This window comes from Manis javanica, chromosome 10 (genome assembly GCF_040802235.1).
Source record: "Manis javanica isolate MJ-LG chromosome 10, MJ_LKY, whole genome shotgun sequence".
Lineage (NCBI taxonomy): Eukaryota > Metazoa > Chordata > Mammalia > Pholidota > Manidae > Manis > Manis javanica.
Genome location: NC_133165.1, coordinates 80,275,971 through 80,288,870, shown reverse-complemented (window position 1 = coordinate 80,288,870; position 12,900 = coordinate 80,275,971). Strand labels below are relative to the sequence as shown.

Sequence of the window (12,900 nt, the reverse complement as noted above, 5' to 3'; positions counted from 1 at the left end):
GATACTTGCCATGCTGAGCTCATTTGCTTAAGCTATGTTTTTAACCTGAAAGTAACTATATTGTATCTTCCTTTCAAATTCTCTGTAGGTTCCATGTAATCATTTTTCATGATTCTGAATCATATGAGAGATAGACCATTTCACTGATTATTCTGAATAAAAATATGTTATAATATAATGGTAAAGGAGTAAATGCAATTCTAATCAACTGACTCTTAAACTTTATCTTCTGTTACTAATATAACCATTATTTAAAGTTATAAAATACATTAAATAAATGAAATATCTTTAACAACCATATTTCTTACATGCTATCTGCAGTATCTGTCCAATTCTTCCCACTCATCAGTAGACCTGGGTGTTAATTTTACTACTTAACAAATTATTTGAAAATCACATATTCTGTTTTCTAGTTATGCTGAAGGTATGCATGTGTTATACCTTAATTGATACTGTCCTTTTTATCTATCATTTTTTAAAATACACAACAAGTAAATATTTAAGCAATCACTGTTACACTTCTATCACCTGGAAGTTTGGTAGGAATTTCATAAATAATATTATCTCTTTTATAGGGAGCATTCATTCTATGTCATATGCTGAACTAGGTATGTATACATCACATTTAATCTTCACAGAAATATGGCAACTTAGACATGATTATCTCTCTTTAGCAAATGTGTAAATTGATGCTCAAAAAAGTTGGTAACTTGCCTGAGGTCTTGAGCTATAAGAGCCAATATGATTTGAAAAATCATATTTGAAGAGCCTGATTTGAAAAGACAAAACAAAACAAAATGAATGCTACTTACACATATTTGAAATTCTGTAAGGACCTTCACATTTTCCATAGCTTTTACCGTAACTGCACAGTTTTATTGGCTTTTTTTATTGCTCACATGATTTGGGCATGATTATATTTTTATAGCCTAATTAAGGAAAGTCCTAACTCCTAATATTATACTTCCTTGTAAATTACAACTTCATTCAATCAAAACTGGTAACTCTTCAACTGCCATTACTAATGAGCAACAAAGTGAGAAGAAAATATAAAATATTAGCAATATTATGGTCCCATAAGTTCTCATTGGAAGGCAGAGTAAAATTAACAAAGCTAACGAATATACTTACTACAGAGTTTTTAAAACCCAATAGATTACCAGTTTTAAAAAATGGCATGGCATATAAGGTAGAGATCTGCATTAGGAATGAAGATATTTGGTTACCTATCTCTGAAAAAGAATGTCAAGAGAAACAAACTTCACACTTAGTGTTGTTGTTTGCTTGTTGTTATTTTTTTTTCTGCCCCATTGGACACTGTCTCCCAAGCTTACTTTTCCAATTTTAATACCAATGTGTATTATATTTTCTATTCCTTACTGTTTTGTGTACATTCCTGTTTTGGCAATTTTGATTCACTGAATGAGTCCCCTTGAGCCAGTGGTGGCTAGAATACAAAAAACATTAAGTGGCTCATGCTGCATAAAATCTACGTAGAAACCATATCAGAAAGCTTTAAAACATCTTCTGACATGTTTTCTTTTTTATTTAGTTGCTCCTTTCTCACTCTCTGTAGTTGAAATATATCTCTTTGGATATAATGGGAATTTTAAGACAAAAACATAGACAATAGAAAGTAAATTTTTTCAATGAGAGGAAATGTTTTCAGGAATGCTGGTTTCCCTGGATTGTAACAATGGCATCTGATAATTATTTTAATATTCCAATCATTCTGAGTGTTAGTGAGCCTGTGCATATGAACATCAGAGGTAAGTCAGACACATAGAAGACAATGGAAATCTATCAAACATTATCATAAATTCATTACTGACCAACTCAACTTTTGATCACATTAAATAGGATATACTGGAGTTATATTTTGCAACTGCATATAATGAAAAGCATAAAAAGGAGTTAGCCCATTTTATTTTATTATATAAATTTATTCATTCTCTATTAAGTAAAGACAGGAAATTACTGTACCTGTGTCTGTGTATTTCCAATTGGATGTAAGCTATGTAGTACTTTGTTCAAGAAAACAAACTTTAGTTTCAGGCAGTCTGTGATTATATATGACATTTGCGGGCTGTATGAATATATCTAAGGAATATAAACTGACTGAGCCTAGTTCTTCATTTAGGAATAAAGATGAAAGTTTCAAGGTGTGTTATAAGGGCTAAATAAGATAAAATATAAAAATCCTTAGCACTTCATGGGAATGTCTTTGCTAAATCACATTTACCTGTCAATATCCTTTCCAAAATTAGGAATGAATTTTGTCTACAACAAAACCAAGCAAATAAAACAGCTCTTCTAAATGCATATTTAATGTCACATGATTCACAGAGTAGTTTCACTTATAATATTTCAATTAATTCTCAAAAACACTCTTGAAAATTCAACTCCATTTTAAACAGACAAAACTGAAGCTTAAAGAAATAACTAATCCAAAGTCACAAATCCATTAAGTGGCCCAATTTTTAATCCATATTTCTCTAACTGCAAAGTTCACATATTTTCTATGAGAATAATTAACCCTAGAATGCCGTAAATAAGAACTTAATAATGTTTTGATAAAATCTTATAATTAATTTTTCCCTCCTTATTTAAATTATAGCTAGCTAGTTAATGACCTGAAAGCATGAGGATAGGGGTTGATACTAGCATGAACCCCTGCAGACTTGAGTTTGCTATTTCTTGAATTACTATAAAAGTGATTTGATGATCTCTCTTTTCCATTGATGTGTTTCTATAAACACGGATATGAATGCTGACAAGTCAGTCTGCCCATGATTGTTAAAATGGATGTAAATTATTTAGAGTTCTCCAGAGAAATAGTCATCTAAAGTAATTATGAAAACAAAATAAAAAGCATCTAATAAAACAATCCTTTCAACCACTCAATAGGTTCTCCTGAGGAGTCTTTGCTTCCTTCAGGCCAAGAGAAGCTCTTAGAGGAACCCAGGGTCGCAGCCCAATACCAGACCCACTGAACTGTGCCCAAAGTAAACTTAGAGCAACTGTGAAGCCGAACTGGATGTTACCCACAACACTGAATTAAACAACTTTTCTTCCCTTAAGTGTATTTACCTTGGCCCTTAATGACTCTTTAAATGCATAAAATAGAAAAATAAAATGAGGGATAAGATCAATAATGCACATTGTTTTGGAGATGTTTTTGTGATTTTTTTCTAATGACCTCTAAGGAGGTTTAACTGGAGAAGAGAGAATTTAGTAAACATAGAAAAAATGGAAACAATCAAACTTCCAAAGTTATTGCATTATGAAGAAATATTTCCACTCAGTGCAACATAAAACATTATTAAAATCAAAACTAGCAAAACACACCATCAATAAAATGTAAAAAGTCTAAGGCTATTCTCTCAGTCTCTCAAAGGAACAAACAATGTATTCTTTAATATAAAGTCCTTTTCTCACTTTGGACATCAAAGAAATCATCAATATCTGGTTTATCTATATCTAAAGAATCATTGTTCATATTAACTTTATGGTGAGGATTCTGAAACGCAGCATAGAGGAGTGTTTTCAGAAAGATGTTTCAAAGATGTGTTGTAGTCATCTTATTTAATAAATATGAAGCATTATTGCTAATTGTCATTTTGAACAGCTCAAAGGTCTGTCGCAGGGTTCTCAGGCAGGAAGTGAACTTGATTAAATGGGTGGAAGGAATTATAAAGCTTAATAATCTTAACCCTGTTTCTCCAGGGGGACATATAGATCAGCTTTCAGAAATAAAAAGCTGAAAGGATGAGGTAAAGGCTTGGAGCTAGCCTTCACACTCTGCATGAAGACCCGCGAGATGACTGAGGACTCCAGGAATCAAACGCACCTTGTTAAACATTGAATATTACTTCTCTCAAAAGGCTGAAAAATGAATGAATCCTGATCATTCTTATCAGGATTATTTAATGTTGGTAGGTGAATATAGTCCATTGAATTCATCTTGCATCAACATTTTTATGTAAAAAGTATAGCATATCACCCACAATTCTGTAATACTGTATCGTGTCCTGCTAGTCCCCATAAGCCTGTTTCCTGTGGCCCTAAAGACTGGCTGTTTAAACTTCATACTCAGTGATGCCCCCGAACCCTTCCAATACCTGTTAGTACCTTTCTTCACAGTTCCTCCTACGTTTCTTCACAGGTTTAATCAGTAGCCAAAATGTGTAAGTCATGTGATTATTCTTCAGAAAAGTATTAAAATTAATAGGAAACATAAGAGAGAAAACAAACATGCAAAAAAGTTGAAGGTTGAAAATACAGTGAGTGCAATGAGACATTATTCTATTCGCGATGGAAGAGGAAAGATAAAATGTTTTTTAAACCTTAGTTTCCAATGCCAGTAAGTTATTACAGTAATTTCAATCTTGAAATTGAAAGGAAATACTGTTTCATAAGAATGCAGTTTTTTTATTTCAAGCTGTTATGCAAAACTAGTGCTTTCAGTGACAAAGTCCAATGAAGGAACAGTGATGTCACTGAGCAGGAGGAAAGTTAATTAAAAGGATGAATTGTAAAGAAATTTAAGGAAAGTAGTTTTGAAGTAAGGCTTATGTAGTTTATTTTAAATTACATATCCAGAAATTGGGTTCCTTTACATGTCTTCTTTTATAAATTTACTCAGCAGGGAATTTAGGTCAAGTGGGTAAATACATCTTGACAAGTAGGTAAAGTAGGAATTTGTAAAACAAAGACATAACCTATGTAACAGACAGCCTAGAATTTGGTGTAAAATAGAGAACCATGCCTGATGGTAACAAGCGATTCCACAAAAAAACTCAACATCAATTTATTAATGAATGAGGCAAATGTTTTAAACCTATTGTGGTGATACTAGCACTGGATTATGTTGCAATAGATTTTAAAGTAAGACTGTCCTAACTTGCCGATATGTACAAGTAGTAGAGGAGATCATGGGAGAGTTTAGCACAGTATATTGGGTGGGTGGGAAGAATGTGTATAGGATCCCGATGGAACTCATACAACGGGCATGGAACCTAGTGTTGTGAGAATAAGGAAGGATATGATTTTGGGTGTCTTTACTATTACTTCTGAGGGACATTCTTCAATATAAGAATGATATTAATAGTTAATAGAAATAGAAAGGGAAATCGGTTGTACAGGAATAAAGGTCATAAAAAGGACACATCATAAAATGTTCTCAGGGATCCAAATGTAATCAACCTTAGTTTTAAACACTTCCAGCTTAAATTATTTTCCCTTTCTTCTCTGTGTCCCTACCATCAAAGGTTGCTGGTGGCAACGACTTTACTATTTAAGGCTCCCAGTGAGGAAATAACAGGAGTTGGAAAAAGCTGAGTGTTAGCAAAAAATTGATAGATGGCTGAGGACAGTCACTTTTTATTTTTTTAAAAAGTATCTTTCCACGTTTTGAGAATTCTCAATGTTTTAATTACACAGAATGGATAACATGGAGAGGGACTGGAGAAATAAGAAATAGCCCAAAAGTGGTTCTCATTGGGAGGAAAACTCATGGGCACATCTCTGAAAGATAGCAGGTAGGATTAAGAGTCATGAAAGTCTGAGAACAAATCGCTGCCCTACTACTTCAAGCTTTGTGGTACTGAGTTTTAACTTCCCTTAACTAGAGATTTCACCTGTAACAGAGAGTAAATTAAAGGACTGTTGTTAGTATCAATGATCATTCATTAGTATCAACTAAGGTTGTTAGTATCAAATGTTAGTTTGCTTTAAATTTCCCCTGAAGGTGAGATGACATGCTATTTCAGCCAAATTCCAGCTCTAAACTTGCATATTTGTTAATCCACTCTTCAGAATAGTTCTTTGTGATTTGTTCTACATGTCTGGTGGGAGAAAACTGAAAAAACATCTGAAGAATGAGAAACTCCACAGAAATAAGAGAGTTTATCCTCCTGGGACTTTCAGATGACCCCAAGCTTCAAGTGGTGATCTTTGTCTTCTTGTTCATCACCTACATGCTCAGCATCACGAGGAACCTGACCATTATCACCCTCACCCTTCTGGACTCCCACCTCCACACCCCCATGTACTTTTTCCTCAGAAATTTCTCCTTGTTAGAGGTTTCATTCACAACAGTCAGTATACCCAAGTTCCTTGGCACCATCATTACAGGAGATAAAACCATTCCCTTTAATGATTGCATTGCTCAATTATTTTTTTTTTATTCTCTTGGGAGTCACTGAATTTTTACCTTTTAGCTGCCATGTCCTATGACCGTTATATTGCCATCTGCAAACCCCTGCATTACAGGACCATCATGAATCGCAGAGTCTGCACTCTCCTTGTCTTTTCTTCATGGCTACTTTCATTCTTAATCATATTCCCTGCCCTCTTGTTGCTCTTGAACCTTGATTACTGTAGGTCTAATATTATTGACCGTTTTACCTGTGATTATTTTCCCCTGCTGCAACTTTCTTGTTCAGACACAAAATTCCTAGAGATAATGCGGTTTTCCTGTGCTGTGTTTACTCTCATGTTCACTTCGGCATTAATAGTTGTGTCCTACATGTATATCATCCGAACAATTTTGAGGATTCCTTCTAGTAGTCAGAGGACAAAGGTCTTTTCCACATATTCATCCCATATGATTGTCATTTCCATCTCTTATGGCAACTGCATATTTATGTATATTAAATTCTCAGCAAAAGACAGAATGTCTCTGAGCAAGGGAGTTGCTGTGCTAAACACCTCGGTAGCCCCCATGCTGAACCCCTTCATTTATAGCCTGAGGAATCAGCAAGTCAAGCGAGCCTTTGTGGACATGGCAAGGAAGACTGTTTTTCACACACAACTGAAAAGCTGTGGTGTATGAATTAGGGACACATTGCAGGGCAATTTAAAAAATACAATCATGAAATTTCCATAGTTTCTTCAAATCACAATGGCCTCCCTGTTATCCTTTTCATTCTCTTTCTTTTCTTCCAGCAGTTTCCAAGCACATTATTTTATAGCTTTCTCATTCAGTTTAAATAACTTTTGTGTGTCATCCAGTTCCTGTTCTTGCAAACACTTTGTTAGTTGCAACTTCTTAAAAATTATTTTAAGAAGTAAAATTGTATTTTGAGTATTATTTAGGAAAATCATCACCAAGAATGGAGGAGACACTGTAAATATTGATATATTGTACCTACTTTATGCAGAAAATACAATTTTGTGATTTTCATTTGTATTTGACAGGAATTGCCTTTATGATCTTGTAATTTCTTTAGGAAAAAAAATATTTAAACATCTATCACTTATTGACCATGTGAATGCTTCTACTTAAAAACCAAGAAACATTATTCGTTGCTCAATTTAATAGTGTATGACCATATAATTTATCTTTTAATGAAAAAACCAGAGATCTTTAACAATATGTACTGTTATAGGTATGGTGCTAAATAGATGTTCACATTTCCAAATCCCATAATAATTCATAGGTACAAATAAATAAGTAGATGTATACACACACACACACACACACACACACACACACTGTAGAAAATAGTGAAGAAATGCTATTTTAGAAATGTAGAATAAAATCACTTTTTCTAATTCCATAGAAGGCAAGTTCCACTTTCTAGCTCTGCTGAAATATATATATACACTCACACACACATAGCATTTCTCAAGTTTTATATTACATTAAAACAGAGCATGTATCCAAATTATTTTATACCTAAGCAAAATCATGTGTAGAAAACAAAAGCTTTATAACAAAGTAAAATTTTCCATTTTATGTAAAAACTAGAATTTAATCTGCTGAAATACACTTCTATTCTATTTAAAACATTAAGTTTCTGAAGTATTTTAGAAAGGTGTGTGTGTGTGTGTGTGTGTGTGTGTGTGTGTGTGTGTATGTGTAAAGCTGAAATAAGTATGAATACTAAAAAGTATTGTAAATTAAATAAACACTTTTTAGTAATAGAAAAATACTATAATCCTAATTGTGGTGTAATATTCCTAATGATCATTATGTGATAGAGTCAGTTGGAAGATACATAAAAAAATTAGAAAGTTTGTGGAAAAAGAAAAAAAAGTGATAGAAAATTGAAGGGATTCAAAAGGTTAGAGGCAAGTTATTAATGGCTTCTCAAATTTATTCCGTCCTATCTAAAGTACAATTTGGATGTTAAATACAGCAAAGAGTTAATAAACTTGAGATTTTATAACCTCTAAGTATGTATTTCCCCATCAGTAAGTCAGTAAAAATGTCAGGTTAATCAAGTATATATAACTTAGTATAGGGATGAAAATAATTCTGTACAGCATATAGCATAATTAGCTATCAATAAATTATTATTAATCTTGTTCTCTATGTCTAACTGCTATACTTGTGGATATGTACAGATTATGTTTTTATTGGTGGTTAGAACACAGTGTGTGATCTACCCACTTATATTTTTAAAGGCACAATAGAGTAGTTAACTGTGTGCACAACATTATGTAGCAGCTCTCTACAACTGCTTATTTTGCATAGCATAATGTCCTCAAGGTTCATCCATGTTGTCACACATGCCAGGATTTCCTTCCTGTTAAACCTAAAAATATCCATTTGTATGAATTTACCACATTTTCTGTCAGATATATTTTAACCTATTTTTTTGTAATTTTATCATTACTGTATTTATGTTACTATTTCTAACCTTTCAAGTTTTGATTTAGGGAAAATGGTGAAAAAAGGCAAATGGAATACAATGACAATTTAGTATTGAAAACGCTGTTCTTTCTTAACATTTATCGATAGTCACAATGTGTAACACAAATAAACTTCATTTTCTGAGGCCTGCCTTCTGATGGTTTGCTAATGTGACCTATGTTAATTTTTTACTAAATTGCCTTCCTTGGTATCTTCATCATCAACCACAGATGTTTGGGGATAGTTGGTGTATGCAATTGTTGAAACTGGGAAAATAAATAATCTGACATAGTAGAATTCTGATTTAAGGGTTTTAGATATATGCATTCCTACAACGTTGTCATGGAAGTGATTTGTATAAATGAAGGAAAATGTACAATAAATTGCTTCACAAATACGTGAATGTAAAGGAATGTATAGGAAATAAAAGTCATTTTTTTTCACCCAAAGGGTGTACATTATTACCATTATTTTGACAGCAGATCTCATTTTCTTATCTTGTATCCACCAATAAACTCCTCTAGATATTACTAGAAATAACTTTCATTTTACCTTATATGTTTATTTTAATTTATATATGCCTTTTCAAAAATAATGGATGTTTTAGAGGTTGGAAACAATTACTTGATATTGTCAAGACAAAACATTGTGTTATCTTGTGTCCATCAATATACTTTAACCTTTTTCTGTTTGATGATGAAAATATACCAATGAAGGCAATTTTCTTTAGAGATATTAATTTCTTTGAAGAAATACACTAAAATCTGTCCTGTAATTACTTACACAAAATATACTTTTGAAAGGACAACTTAGAAAAAACATTCTTTCAAAATAGTCCTGAATTTCAATTTACTAGTTGCACAAATCTAAGCAATATATATGTACATGGTGGTGAGAATAGTAGCCTATAACAAACATTTTTCTTCATTATGTGTTAGCCAAACATTTGAAAATATTATCATAGGGAAAGTATGCCACCTAGAATTCATGTCACTAATGCTCTGAGATTCATTATGTGTTTAATAATTACCAAATATTCATTCCTCACCTATTTTAGGCCATCCTGATCCCAAAATTGTTCATTTCAGTGTGTGTTTTAGATGGAGAATAAAAAAGTAAGTGAAAGAATAGACGCAGATGGAGAAGAAATTTCATTGTTAAATATTTTCTCATTTTTCAATACATTTTAACTACTAAGATACATATTTTACTTACTAATGTACATAATCAATTTTTCTATTTTACTTATATTAACATATTTTTAAACTTCTTTTCATTCTTCCATCAAACTCACTTTATCTCTAAAATGCCTTCTTAACACTCCATGTTTCCATAAGCTTTATTTTAATCTTTCTTTTTGTTTTCCCTCTCACACATCAATCTCCTAGACACATATTTTATATTTCTATCTGCTTCTATCTCCTTTATTCTCACTTTTCACTTTATTTTTCTTGGTTTGTTCTCAGAATCATAAAAGGCATAATAAAACTGAAATTAAAAGAATGCTCCTACTGAGTTTGTTTTGGAGTACAATACAGATAGGGTGGGGATGATAATACAGATACATGTGATGTAAATACTAGTAAACACAGCAAATAAATACATCCCAGTGCCTTAACTTATTTGAAATTGTATCTCATTAGTCATAAAAATAAATAACAGCAAGATTCAGGCATTTGAGTTTGATTAGATAAGTAAACGCGTACAGGTGTATTAATTCAATTAATGATGATGGCTACAGTGTGTGTGTGTGTGTGTGTGTGTGTGTGCACGTGTGTGTGTGTTAAATACAGAACATATGCTGATGCACTTGCAATTACACATACCATTTTGCATCAGGTATACAAACTTCTTATATTGAACAGAAAATGGCATCTATCCCAAACTCTTGCATAAAACCAAGAGACGAAAAATGTTTTATTCTATGTTTTAAAAGTCCCACCAATTTATTCATATTAAAACATTGAACAATTATTCTCATCATATAGGTTATCCTCTGGTAGACCTGCAAACTAAAGATTGAAGTCTCTGTCCAGATACCCTGGAAGGCGAACTACTGTTCTTCCTGCCGTGACCATCTTTAGAACGTGAATGAGCCTTGTGTCGCTCCAGCTGAAACATGACCTTCACCACTAGTTGTCACTGTTACTTTCCCATTTGGATCCTCACTTTCTTTTACTTCTTTTTTTTCCATTTAGACCTGGACAAGTAGAGGACAGTAATGGGGAACCACACGAGAGTGACAGTGCTCATCCTAGCGGGTCTGACTGATGATCCACAGCTGGAGGTGGTGTTGTTTACCTTCCTGCTGCTCACCTACCTGCTCAGCATCACCGGCAATCTGATCATCATCACACTCACCCTGCTGGATACTCACCTCAAGACCCCCATGTACTTCTTCCTTCGGAATTTTTCCTTCTTAGAAATTTCCTTCACAACTACATGCATCCCTAAATTGTTGGTGATGATGGCAACTGGGGACAAAACCATTTCCTATAACAGTTGTCTTGCTCAAGTGTTTTTTGCCTTCCTTCTCGGAGCATGTGAATTTTACCTGCTGGCAGCCATGTCCTATGACCGCTATGTTGCCATCTGTAAGCCCCTGCGTTACACAGCCATCGTGAGCACTAAAATCTGCACACAGCTTGTCTCCTGTTGTTGGCTTGCTGGGTTCTTTACCATCTTTATACCTCTCCTCTTGGGCCTAAACCTTGATTTCTGTGACTCCAACACTGTTGATCATTTCTACTGTGACACAACTCCCCTCCTGCAGATCTCCTGCTCAGACACACAGCTGTTCAAGACAATGGGATTCATTTCAGCTTTTGTGACCCTTATCATATACGTATATTGTATTAATAACTGTAAAAATCCCTTCAGCTAATCAGAAGAAAAAGTTTTTTCAACATGTTCTTCTCACATGAATTTGATCCCCCTTTCTTATGGCAGCTGCATCTTCATGTATGTTAAGCCATCAGTGAAACAAAGAGTATCTTTTTCTAAGTGGATTGTGGTGCTCAGTACCTCCATTGCACCACTTCTGAACCCTTTCATCTACCCCTTATGGGACCAGCTGGTGAAACAAAGGTGAAACAAGCCTCCGTGAATATGACACACCGGGTTGTTTCTCTCTCAAAAAAAATGAATGTACTATTGCATTATATGTAAAGGAAACGAACAAAGGATCCCAAATAGTAAAAGTAAATACAATAATGCAAGTAATATAAATAATCTCTAGTAATACCAGTGTATCTGATAGTACCTTCCAATACAGTTTCCTCCTTTTTTTCCTTTGATTTCTATAATATTCATCATAATTTCTTTATTCATAAAAATCTGTTCCACAAAAATGAAATTTCTCTGTATATTTCTTTAGATTTTTCTTGTCATAGTAGTTCCTTTTCCTGTGTATATCTGAAAGAAATGGAGCTAAAGTTTTCAATCTCTTTTGTCTTCGATTTCTACTTATTCAAAACTATAAAACATTAATTTTAACTATATTTTATGTAGCACACAATTCAAAGGTCATCAAATTATTAAGTAATTTTTATTTTAATTACTTTTAATCAATTAATTACAATTTAGTTTCATTTTAAATTAATTTTAAATTACTTAATAATTAATTATTAATTTTAATTAATAATTAATATATAGTATATATTTTATATATATGTATAATTATATATATATTATATAGTTATATTTTTATATATAATTATATAATATATAATTAATAATATAATTAATAATTAATTATTAAGTAATTGAAAGAAAATGTAAACAAAGATTATCCATCTATGTAACTGCTAATGTTTGAAGATATTTGTCTGTTAAAAATTTGATTGTTCTGTCTAGTATATTCCATAGAAACTATTTAGAAGAAAATATGTTCAAAATATACTGTCTCAAAGAGCAGCATAAAACATGAAAAGGAAGAAAACCACACATAAAATATAATTGACTGAATAATTTTACATGTTTCTATACAATTTGTAGGATGACCTGGATCTTAAAAGATATTTGGGTCACAAACATAATTTCAGGATTATGGTTATCTAAACAATTGATTATTACTTTTTATCCTTGATAATTCTGGTCTAATTTGTTTTTAGAAAGTAGATCTAGTGATCCTGAGTATTGTCTAACTTTTAGAAATGTCAAGAACACAGAATAAAAATGAACAAATTATATGTATATATAATATATATATTATTATAGTATATTATTAAATTGTATAAGCCTCTCTCAGTATTCCTGCT

General features: G+C 32.6%; 2 pseudogenes; both read left to right on the top strand.

The window, feature by feature from the left end:
- The first annotated feature begins 5,879 nt into the window (after window positions 1-5,879).
- Window positions 5,880-6,835, top strand: LOC140843866 (olfactory receptor 6C1-like; annotated as a pseudogene).
- Window positions 6,836-10,845: 4,010 nt separating this feature from the next.
- LOC140843865 (olfactory receptor 6C74-like) lies at window positions 10,846-11,809 on the top strand (annotated as a pseudogene).
- Window positions 11,810-12,900: the final 1,091 nt, after the last annotated feature.